General features: G+C 39.5%; 1 protein-coding gene across 1 annotated transcript in view; it reads right to left on the reverse strand.

The window, feature by feature from the left end:
• Window positions 1-2,139: 2,139 nt before the first annotated feature.
• Window positions 2,140-9,295, reverse strand: part of LOC141800559 (bifunctional apoptosis regulator-like) — a 176,466-nt gene continuing 169,310 nt past the window's right edge. Inside the window, exon 10 of the mRNA XM_074683176.1 lies at window positions 2,140-2,149. The gene's annotated coding sequence lies outside the window, so the exon portion shown is untranslated. The remainder of the gene's footprint in view (window positions 2,150-9,295) is intronic.

The raw sequence follows: 9,295 nt of genomic DNA on the forward strand, positions 1-9,295 counted from the left end.
AAAACCAGAAACAAGGGATGGAGCTGCTAAGCTTTAAGATAGTTTCCATATAAACCATAAATAAAGATCCCATTGTAGTCCATGAATGAACCCTTTTTTTTTTTCTTTTTTCTTTTTCTCAGTCTTAAGGAAAAATGGTTAGCGTTATAAAATCCCTATACAACTGGTAACAGTGTAAAGGGGATCATCCATAAAACATAAAAAAATACTGATTTACCCATGGAAGCAGTTTCATTTACACTCTACGATTCTACAATATCGTCTAGCAGATGCTTTTGTTTAAAGCAGCATATAACACAAGTTAGAATTTAGACAGAAGGGAAAACCTTAGTTAGTGCAACAAAGTGCTTCAAGTTATTTGGCCACAGGTGCTGCCATCGAGTGCAAGAAAAAGTGCTTTTTCCCCCATCTAAAATAATGTAGCCACAGCTAACCACAACTAAAAATCAATCAATTAACAATGTCATTCAACCCTCAGCACTTTCAATAATCAGTGCTAAAAATTCACTAAGAGCTGGGTCAGAGATCTTCTGACTCATTCTACCCCTGAGGAAAAAAAAGAGAACAGGTAGGCTTAAGTGCCTCAGTGTTCCCTGAACAGATGAGTTTTCAGACATCTCTCAAAAGTAGAAAGGGACTCTGCGGATCGTATGGAGTTAGGTAGTGCATTCCACCACAACAGAGGAGAAGAGTCTGGCTAGAGATTCAGAGCCGAGCTGGATTGGAAGCACAAGCAGAGCGCAGCAGGCAAGAAGGAGTGCAGACCTGGGTGGGGAACTCCAGGTGGGCATGAGCCGTTCTTGTCACTGTTTTGTAAGCCAGAAGAAGAGCTTTGAATTTGATTGGAGCTGCCAATGGGATCCAGTAAAGAGAGATTAACAATGGGGTGGGTGACATTCTGTTGCTGTGTGTTTGTCCTGATGCACAACCCAAACCAGTTCATGTCTATTTCTATATGCCAGAAATGACAGTGTGTACCAGGCTGAGACAGGCACACAGTTTTCCTTTTAGATGGTGAGTCTGCAACAGCACAGTAATTATGCTCCACTGTCAACACTTCTTTGTGCCCTCATACCAATCCCACAAAGATGTAAAGTCAGATAAGCTTCAGAGGTGAAGAATTTCTCATTTGACCAAAACTGAGTTTCTCCATCCTCACATCCCAAATTTGACCAGGGAGGAGCTGATCTGCAAGGAAACAACATAAGCGAGTGACATGAAAAGCATCAGCAGCAGCATGATTGGGTGGTTAAAGTCTTAAAAAAAACACAATTTGATTTAATATGTAAAGGAAAATTGTTGAACAGAGATGCTATAGAGAAGAGAATGAGACAATGATATCAGTGATACATTTATGAATGAGAAGATACAATTCACTGATGCTGCAGCTTTGTGTCAGCCTAACGTCAGCTGTTGTAACTTGTATAACTTCTAGCACAATATTTTGGATTTCCAGCCTCTGACTTTAATGTCCTTTTTGTTTTGTCCCTCTCATCAGCAGCACTCTCCACTGCAGATGTTTCTGGTGAAAAAGCAATACTGCCTCAGTAAACTGGGGGCAAGAATGTGCTGAGGGCCAAAACCCCAGAGTACTCCCACTGGAGAGAACCTCTCATTTGATGCGGCAGATATCCATCAGCTCCACACACACACACACACACACACACACACACACACACACACACACACACACACACACACACACACACACACACACACACACACACACACACACAGGGCTTGGGAGGAAGACAAAACCACAGAGGCATTTACGAGTAGTCCTGTGGCAGCCTTCGTAACAAACAGGACGGCTGCCTCCGAACCACAGGGCAGAGAAACCCTCTGTCTGTTGACTCTGCAGATTAGTGACTTAATAGAACCACACAAAGACTGCCTTTCTCCCCACTGCACTTTGGAAACATGCTGGAAAAGGAGCTGATGAGTTGCCACTGTGGTTATATAATCTATTTTCTTTGCTTCCTACTGTAGCATTGTTGTATTACAATTCTTGACTTCAAGAAAATACACAAAAAAGAAATGACTACTGAGCACCATTGAAGTTAGAAGTGAGTGGGAGCACAAAGCATAACTCTTCCTCAGTCAAAAGATATTTTTTCTTACCTATTCATTCTTACAGTTTGTTATGATTGCATAAACACTAAAAACAAAAGAATAGAAAAAAAAATATCAGCACCTTACACTCAAGGAGCAAAACACTGGACCAGATTTCCACCATAATAAACAGAAAGTCAGTCAATGCACATAGTGATTTGCAAAAAAACACTAAACACAGTTGTATACATTAGACACAGAAGTATATCATGATGTCACATCCTTGCAATTCCAAAGCACTGATTGACAAATCAACACACCCATGAGCCTGTTGATGTGTAAACACATGATTGCTTGATTGTAGACACACCAATCAGGGTTGAGCACTTTGAAATGCAGCAGGTGAGTTCACCTGCTTTCAACCAAAATTGAAGGAGTCAAAGGAAGAAGAGTGAGGATAACAGGGGGGAGTCCGTGGAGGACAAGCAGGAGCTAGAGGTAGAAGAGGACCTGAAGCAGGAGGAGAATATATTTTTTGTGATTGTCTACGTTAACTGATTTTGGTTATATGAAGAGAAATAAAACATATGTTTAATAGTCTGTAGCATTGATCTTGTGTTGTGTTTGGTGAACTTACCATGTTGTATATTTGCACTTACTCTGTGTACTTCACTTACAGCACTCTAATCACTGAGAGGTAGAAAGGTTAAAAGTGTTTGAAGTAAAACACAGCAGTGTGTAACTGGTTCAAACAGAATTAAGCGTTATGAAATGTGTGGGTTTCATATAGTAACATAATGTGGTTTTTATAATTGAGTATAGAGTGTTTCATTTTGCACAGTATCTGAGGTGTTCTGCATATCGTGTGTGTGGTTGTGCTATTTGTGTGTAGTGTTTTGAAATTCCCAGCAGGTGCACGGTAATGATCTCATACATGGTCAAAATGAATAAATATGGTTACACCTCAGCCTCACTATCTGTTTAAAAGGAGCACCTCAGGGATTGGTTTAAGGGCCACTCCTGGTCATCCTTTATATCAGTGGTATTAATCAGGACATTACAAATGGAGATTTTCCTTTTTTATGCTGATGACTCTGTCATGTACGACTCTGTACCCACCCCAGACCAATCTCTTGCAAAGTTACAACTTGCTTTTGACTCTGTTTAGCAGATTTTTTAGGGTTTAAAACTTGATTTTAAATGTTGACAAGACAAAGGTCATGCTGTTCTCTAACACTAAGCTGAAGCCCTTAAACCTGCCTTCAATCTTCATTTCACAGGGTTCCCAGTTTCTCATTCAAGCAACAGAAGCCTTGATATTTTGATTGATAAGTACTTGACCTTAACGCCCCACATTAAAACTAAAGCTAGGTTTTTATTTTAGTACAGTTATTTAGTATTTAGGTCCTGCCTGTCTTTTGAATCTGATTTTTTTTTTTTTTTTTTTTTTTTGATTCAAGGTTTTAAAAAACCCTAAGACCCACATTAGAAAAAATTAACCTGCTCATAAGAAGGCAAGCCTTGTGTGGAGATTGAAACCACTTTTATGATGCCACAGGGAACATGTGTGCCTCGTTGTCAGTGCAAATTATGTTTGCTCTTAATTACATCCAGTTATGAAACCTGTAATTCTGCATTTTGAGTTCATAGTGATTTATTGTGGATCGGTTGGACACTATAATTATTGAATTATCTCAAGGCTTCAGCAGTGAAGTCCAAAACTGACCCATTTTGTGTCCAGCTACCTCAAGGCTTCAGAGTCTGAGTGGAAAACAGGGATGGCAGCCATCACAAACCCTCTTGCAATGTCACGACATACGTGGCCATCAGTTTCAGTTGTTCCAGTTTCAGTTGGTACAGCTCCATGATACATAGCAACCATACTGAGAGAGGCCAAACACCAACGTCGGGCCATGAATTTAAGCTCCAATTTTTCACAGTGTTTGCTTTCACACGCTTGGTTTCCTGAAATTTGATGTTCTGATTCATCACATGAGGTCATTGCTGGTTGATTGGCATTTTATGCTTGGCTTAGGCAGCGCGATGAAAATGATGTGATTAAGGGAAAGATAGAGAGGCTGGAACAGAGCTGTGTAATCCAAGTACTCCCACAGGAGACTGGACTCATATTAGCAACAAGTTATCTAACAGAGGAGGGGACCACCTACATGCAGTTGTTGGGATACAGTATCTGATCAAATAGTTCACATACAATTACAGTGATCACAGAGCAGTACTTGTATATAACAAGATGGAAGGAAAGAATCAGGAAAGTTATAAGAACATAAACCCACAATCTTTTATGTTTATTTTCAAATTCAACCACATGTTTGGCATGTGACATGTTCTGATAGAGTCTTTCAGCCTTTATTAACATTATTTAAAGAGACAGCCAGACGTGTTTTCAATGGAGATGGGACAGAATTCCTAGGACACTATCTTCATAGCAAGCTGAAAACAAAGATAGGACGTAAACAGAGATACATATAAAAACAAAGAAAACTGAGTCTTCAGTATTTTCCAAAAAAAAAAAAATTGAAATGTCAACTCTTACAGGAATAATCCTTTCTCAATCTGCCTCCGTCAATGTGTGCTAGTGTCTGAATTATGAATGCGAACTAGTTTATATAAATTGGTCTGAGCTGAATTTTGGGCTTGCTCACTTTTTGTGTGATCTGGCACAACATTGCAGACCATGGTATTCTACCCAGCAGCAGCAACCTGTATTAAGAGAAACCAGAACTAGTTAAAAGGGCAGAAAGGAAACAAAACAGCAGCCACAACACCAGTGAAAGGGCTGTCACATTAGACCATTGTTCTCAGTTAAAGAACAACCACAAGGAGCATCTGTGAAGACGCTCAAGGCTCCCAGCATGATGACAGATCTGTTGATGGATGTTTTGCTCTTGGTTACATACACGTACATTTCTTTGACTATTTGCTGTTTTAAAAAGTCTTTTGGAGCTTACCACTGTTAGACACCCTGGGACACCATGCTTTGTTATCTCTCTGCTGCATTAATAACCCATCCATCCATTTTCTTGACCGCTTATCCTGTTCAGGGTCGCAGGTGGCTGGAGCCTATCCCAGCTGTCATTGGGCGAGAGGCAGGGTACACCCTGGACTGGTCACCTGTCAATCACAGGGACAATCACAGACAACCATTCACTCACACACTCACACCTAGGGACAATTTAGAGTGCTCAATTAACCTGGTGAGCATGTTTTTGGACTGTGGGGGGGAAGCCGGAGTACCCGGAGAAAACCCAGGCATGCACGGGGAGAACATGCAAACTCCACACAGAAAGGCGCCACCAGCCAAGCTGGGAATCTAACCAGAGGCCCTCTTGCTGTGAGGCTGCAGCACTACCCATTACACTGCGCAGCCTTAAAATTCACATCATTCATTACTCGGTCTTGGTTATTCGTTAGCTTAGCCTTATTTGGGGTATTTTTAGTACAGACCATCACTGTGTGTTGTTTACAGTCTGTTGTGCTGCTAGCCTAAGGTTAGAAAAGCATCTGCCTCGGGTTGAATAGATATTTTGACAATAGAAAACTTACATTAAAAAGTGTGAAACTTAAATGAAAAAAAAAAAAGTCACTTAATTTAATTTTATGAAGAATCCACCTGAATGAGAGGAGCCTTTACTACTGTCCTGACACATGTCCACTTTAGTTTTAGTTTAGTTGCTTAATTATTTAACAGTTAAAAACATGAATTTGATCTCTACAATAAATCATGTGAGCTAAAAACTGTAGTAAATTTGCTTAACAGTAAAAATCTTAATATCAACTTGAAACAGCCTCTACAGCCATGGAAATCCCTCACATCAACTTTCCAGTAAGGTTTGACAGCTCTATCCCTATATTTGTTATCTGATGTTTTGAGCAGATACTGCAGATTGTCCCCAGGCAAGCACACACACACACACACACACACACACACACACACACACACACACACACACACACACACACACACACACACACACACACACACACACACACACACACACACACAGATACTGAGAGACCATTCATAATTCAGAAGCTCAGTCTGTAACCATAACAGCTGCTATATCTCCAAAACAGAGAGGAGTGTGGAGTGTCATCCAGGACACAGTTTAACTTCTGCTCGCTGCCTCTCTCTACTGTTGATAGACACTCTGTATCAGCAGCTGTGTGTTTCTGAAGCATGAACTTGAGGCGTTTGGCCTCCTCCAGCTCTGAGATCATACATTTATTGTGAACAGCTTTTTCCAAAATAACTTCATGTTCTCACTCTTTTTGCACCTCTCTCTCATTTATGCCATGGAAATGCCACTGAGGTTGATGGTTGTGTTTCACAGGGGGCCCTGAAATCAGTCCACCCTCTTTAGGTCACAATAAAAAATTACAACAGATGACTTTTAAGCCAGCCAAAATTTGCAATGAATTATCCTTTTTCATAATGCAAAGAGTCAAATACTTCACTTAAAAATGCTGCCTCTGGAGTTCATTTTGAAAAGCTTTTTAGTTGGGATGAGTGACTAATGATACCAGGTATCAGTATCGCATCAATACCAGCCTTATTTCAAGGTATCAGGTACTCAAGAAGGCTGCAGATATCAGCAGCTGATACTCGAGGCAACAACATCTTGCATCAAGCAAGACCTCCTCGTCAGTAACAGCTAACTGTTTTACTTTGGACTTCAGTTTATTTTTAAAACATTACTAAAACTCTAACAGTTTTTATATTTATTTTGCACATTTGTTAATTTATTAAAGACAAGTGGTAAACTCAGAGAGAGTTGTTTGTGTTTCATTTTGGACTTGGTGGCAGAGAGACGGGGCTGTCTTTGCTCAAAATGATCTGTCACTGCTAATCAAAATTTTATGTATCAAAAGTACTAGTGGTGTCAGTAATTGGGATCAGTGAGTACTCACAACAAAGTACTCATACTGGTATCAGTCTGAAAAAAGTGGTATCGAACATACCTCATTTTCTGAATTACTGACTGACAAATAACTGTTACGTTATAACACTTTCTATGTTGGCATCCTGTACCTCTTAAAGGAGAGGACAGGTAACTAGGTTAGGGAGGAAAAAGGAAAAAGTCTAAGAGGTTTGAATAAAAAAAAAATGTTAGAATTCTGAATCTCTCATAATTATAACTTTTTTTTCTCCTAAATCAAGGACTGAAATTAGAATTTAGTCATCAAAGGCCATTACCCTCAAATTCTCCAGAACTGAAAATGTGTTCACTTTTTCTCTATAGCCTGCATAAGATCTGTGTGAACACAAGAACCATTGTGGCTGTCATCCAACAAGTAAATCATTGATTGATCACTTTACTGCAAATGTGCCAGTCTTATTCAATGTGGTTATTAAAGGTTCTCATATTCTTCCATTACTTTTCATGTTATAATGATGAAAATCCAACTTGACTTGAAACCCTTCTCTGATCCCAGAACGTGAAAACATGGCATAGTTTTGTGTGAGCAAGTGTGTGTCTAGAAGTTGAGGATAAGAAACACAAGTAGTTGGGTGAAGATTGACACCCTTGCTCCACCTCCTACTGATGTGGTGACATGACCTCATACCCTCCATCGCCATGGCCTGTGGGATTAAAGAGCTAAGAATGACCAGAGAAGAGGTCCCATGCATTGAGTCAAATATCCTGAATATTTTGACATTTTACCTGTCACTGTTCACATGTGAATTTAAACCTGATCATCAACTCTGTGTCGAAGTGCTGTGATAAAATGTGTGGCAAATGTCAGCCTCTTCTAGGACTGCATTCCTCTCAGACGCACACAGCTGGGGTGCTGTTTTGCAGGTCCATGGCAATGGAGTGAGTGAGAGATGGCATGGAGGTAGGCGGGGGAATCCAGAGAGCTTCTCTTTCATCAGGTCACACACACTAACATCCATTCAGCGTGTTTGCTCTGTTAAAGAACGAGAGACATAACTAGAGACATGACACACTATCTGCTCAATATCATCCATGTGTGACGTCAATGGACTATGTGTCTGCTTTGTATTCATTAGAAAATATTTTGTGAATTACCAGGCATTCATCAATAACAGAATATGCCCAAAGTACAAAAATGTTGTATCAGTTTTGTTTTCTTCACAAACACTGTTTTGTTTTGTAATGTTTCTTTTTCTTGCTTTAACAATTATCATATTTCAGTTTACATGACATCTACAGCCATTTGTTGTAAATTTCTACAAAGTCTTTAAAGGTAATGGTTTAATTACAGCACTTCTCTTTTGATCATGGCATTAATTCAAGTGTTACCAAGAAAAAGCTATCCTGCCTCTTTGAACCCTAAGCCTATCAACTTTAATGTTGATTACTCTAAGCACATATTCAATTAGAGTCTGTTTTATAACCAAATCAAGTTAGCTGGTCAAATAAAGCTTCCCTCTTTGTTCACAGCTCTATGTTGCCATCTTCTGTCCAGTAAGGGAATGGTACAGGATCTGAAACAGTTATCACAGCACTCCAGATACAGCAAAGTGTTTTATATTGCTTTCATAACATACAGTCAGACCATTACAAACATTTCACATAAAAAACTAACAAAATCAAGGATGATGCAGCTGACACAGGATGACTGAGGTTTGTATATGTCATAAAATGGAAAGAAACCAAAAATGTATCAAGTAAAAACAGGTTTAGTAAAATATAAGGAAATGTTACTGATGAATTCTTAAAAATAGTCCGACTGTAATCTGTTGTATCAGATCAGTAAGTTCATTTAATTGTCAAGCACTGGTCCAGCAGAGCCAAACCAAACAAACAACTCCTAAGAAGTGCACAGTGAGAGCACCTTATGTCCATCAAATTTGGACAACACATAATGGCAAGGGGGATGATCCCGGCCCATTAAACATCATAAGAGTCAGTGAGCTCAGAAATAAGGAAACAGTGAAATTTCATTATCTGGGTTGGTAATTTCTTTTATTTTTTTTCTAGTCAGCACATCAGCTGTAGCCCAGCCAGTGGCTCAGTCTCAGAGTTTCTAAACAGGGATGCACAGGTATGTTGATCTTGATGGAGTGAGTTAAAGGAACTGTGAGGACCTTCTATGTGATCTTAAAAAAGTCTCACTTAATAATATATTTAAAGTTTAGTAGGGAGAAGATAGATCTGTTTTCCTCTGCTGAAAATGACTTCTTGGAACTGACAGACAGGAAAACAACAAGAGCAGAAGAAAGATAAATTGGAGAGTGATAGAGCACGAGGAAGGC

Source organism: Halichoeres trimaculatus, unplaced genomic scaffold (assembly GCF_033239565.1).
Source record: "Halichoeres trimaculatus isolate MK-OKI-2021-1 unplaced genomic scaffold, fHalTri1.1 fHalTri1_scaffold_2, whole genome shotgun sequence".
NCBI classification, from domain to species: Eukaryota; Metazoa; Chordata; class Actinopteri; order Labriformes; family Labridae; genus Halichoeres; species Halichoeres trimaculatus.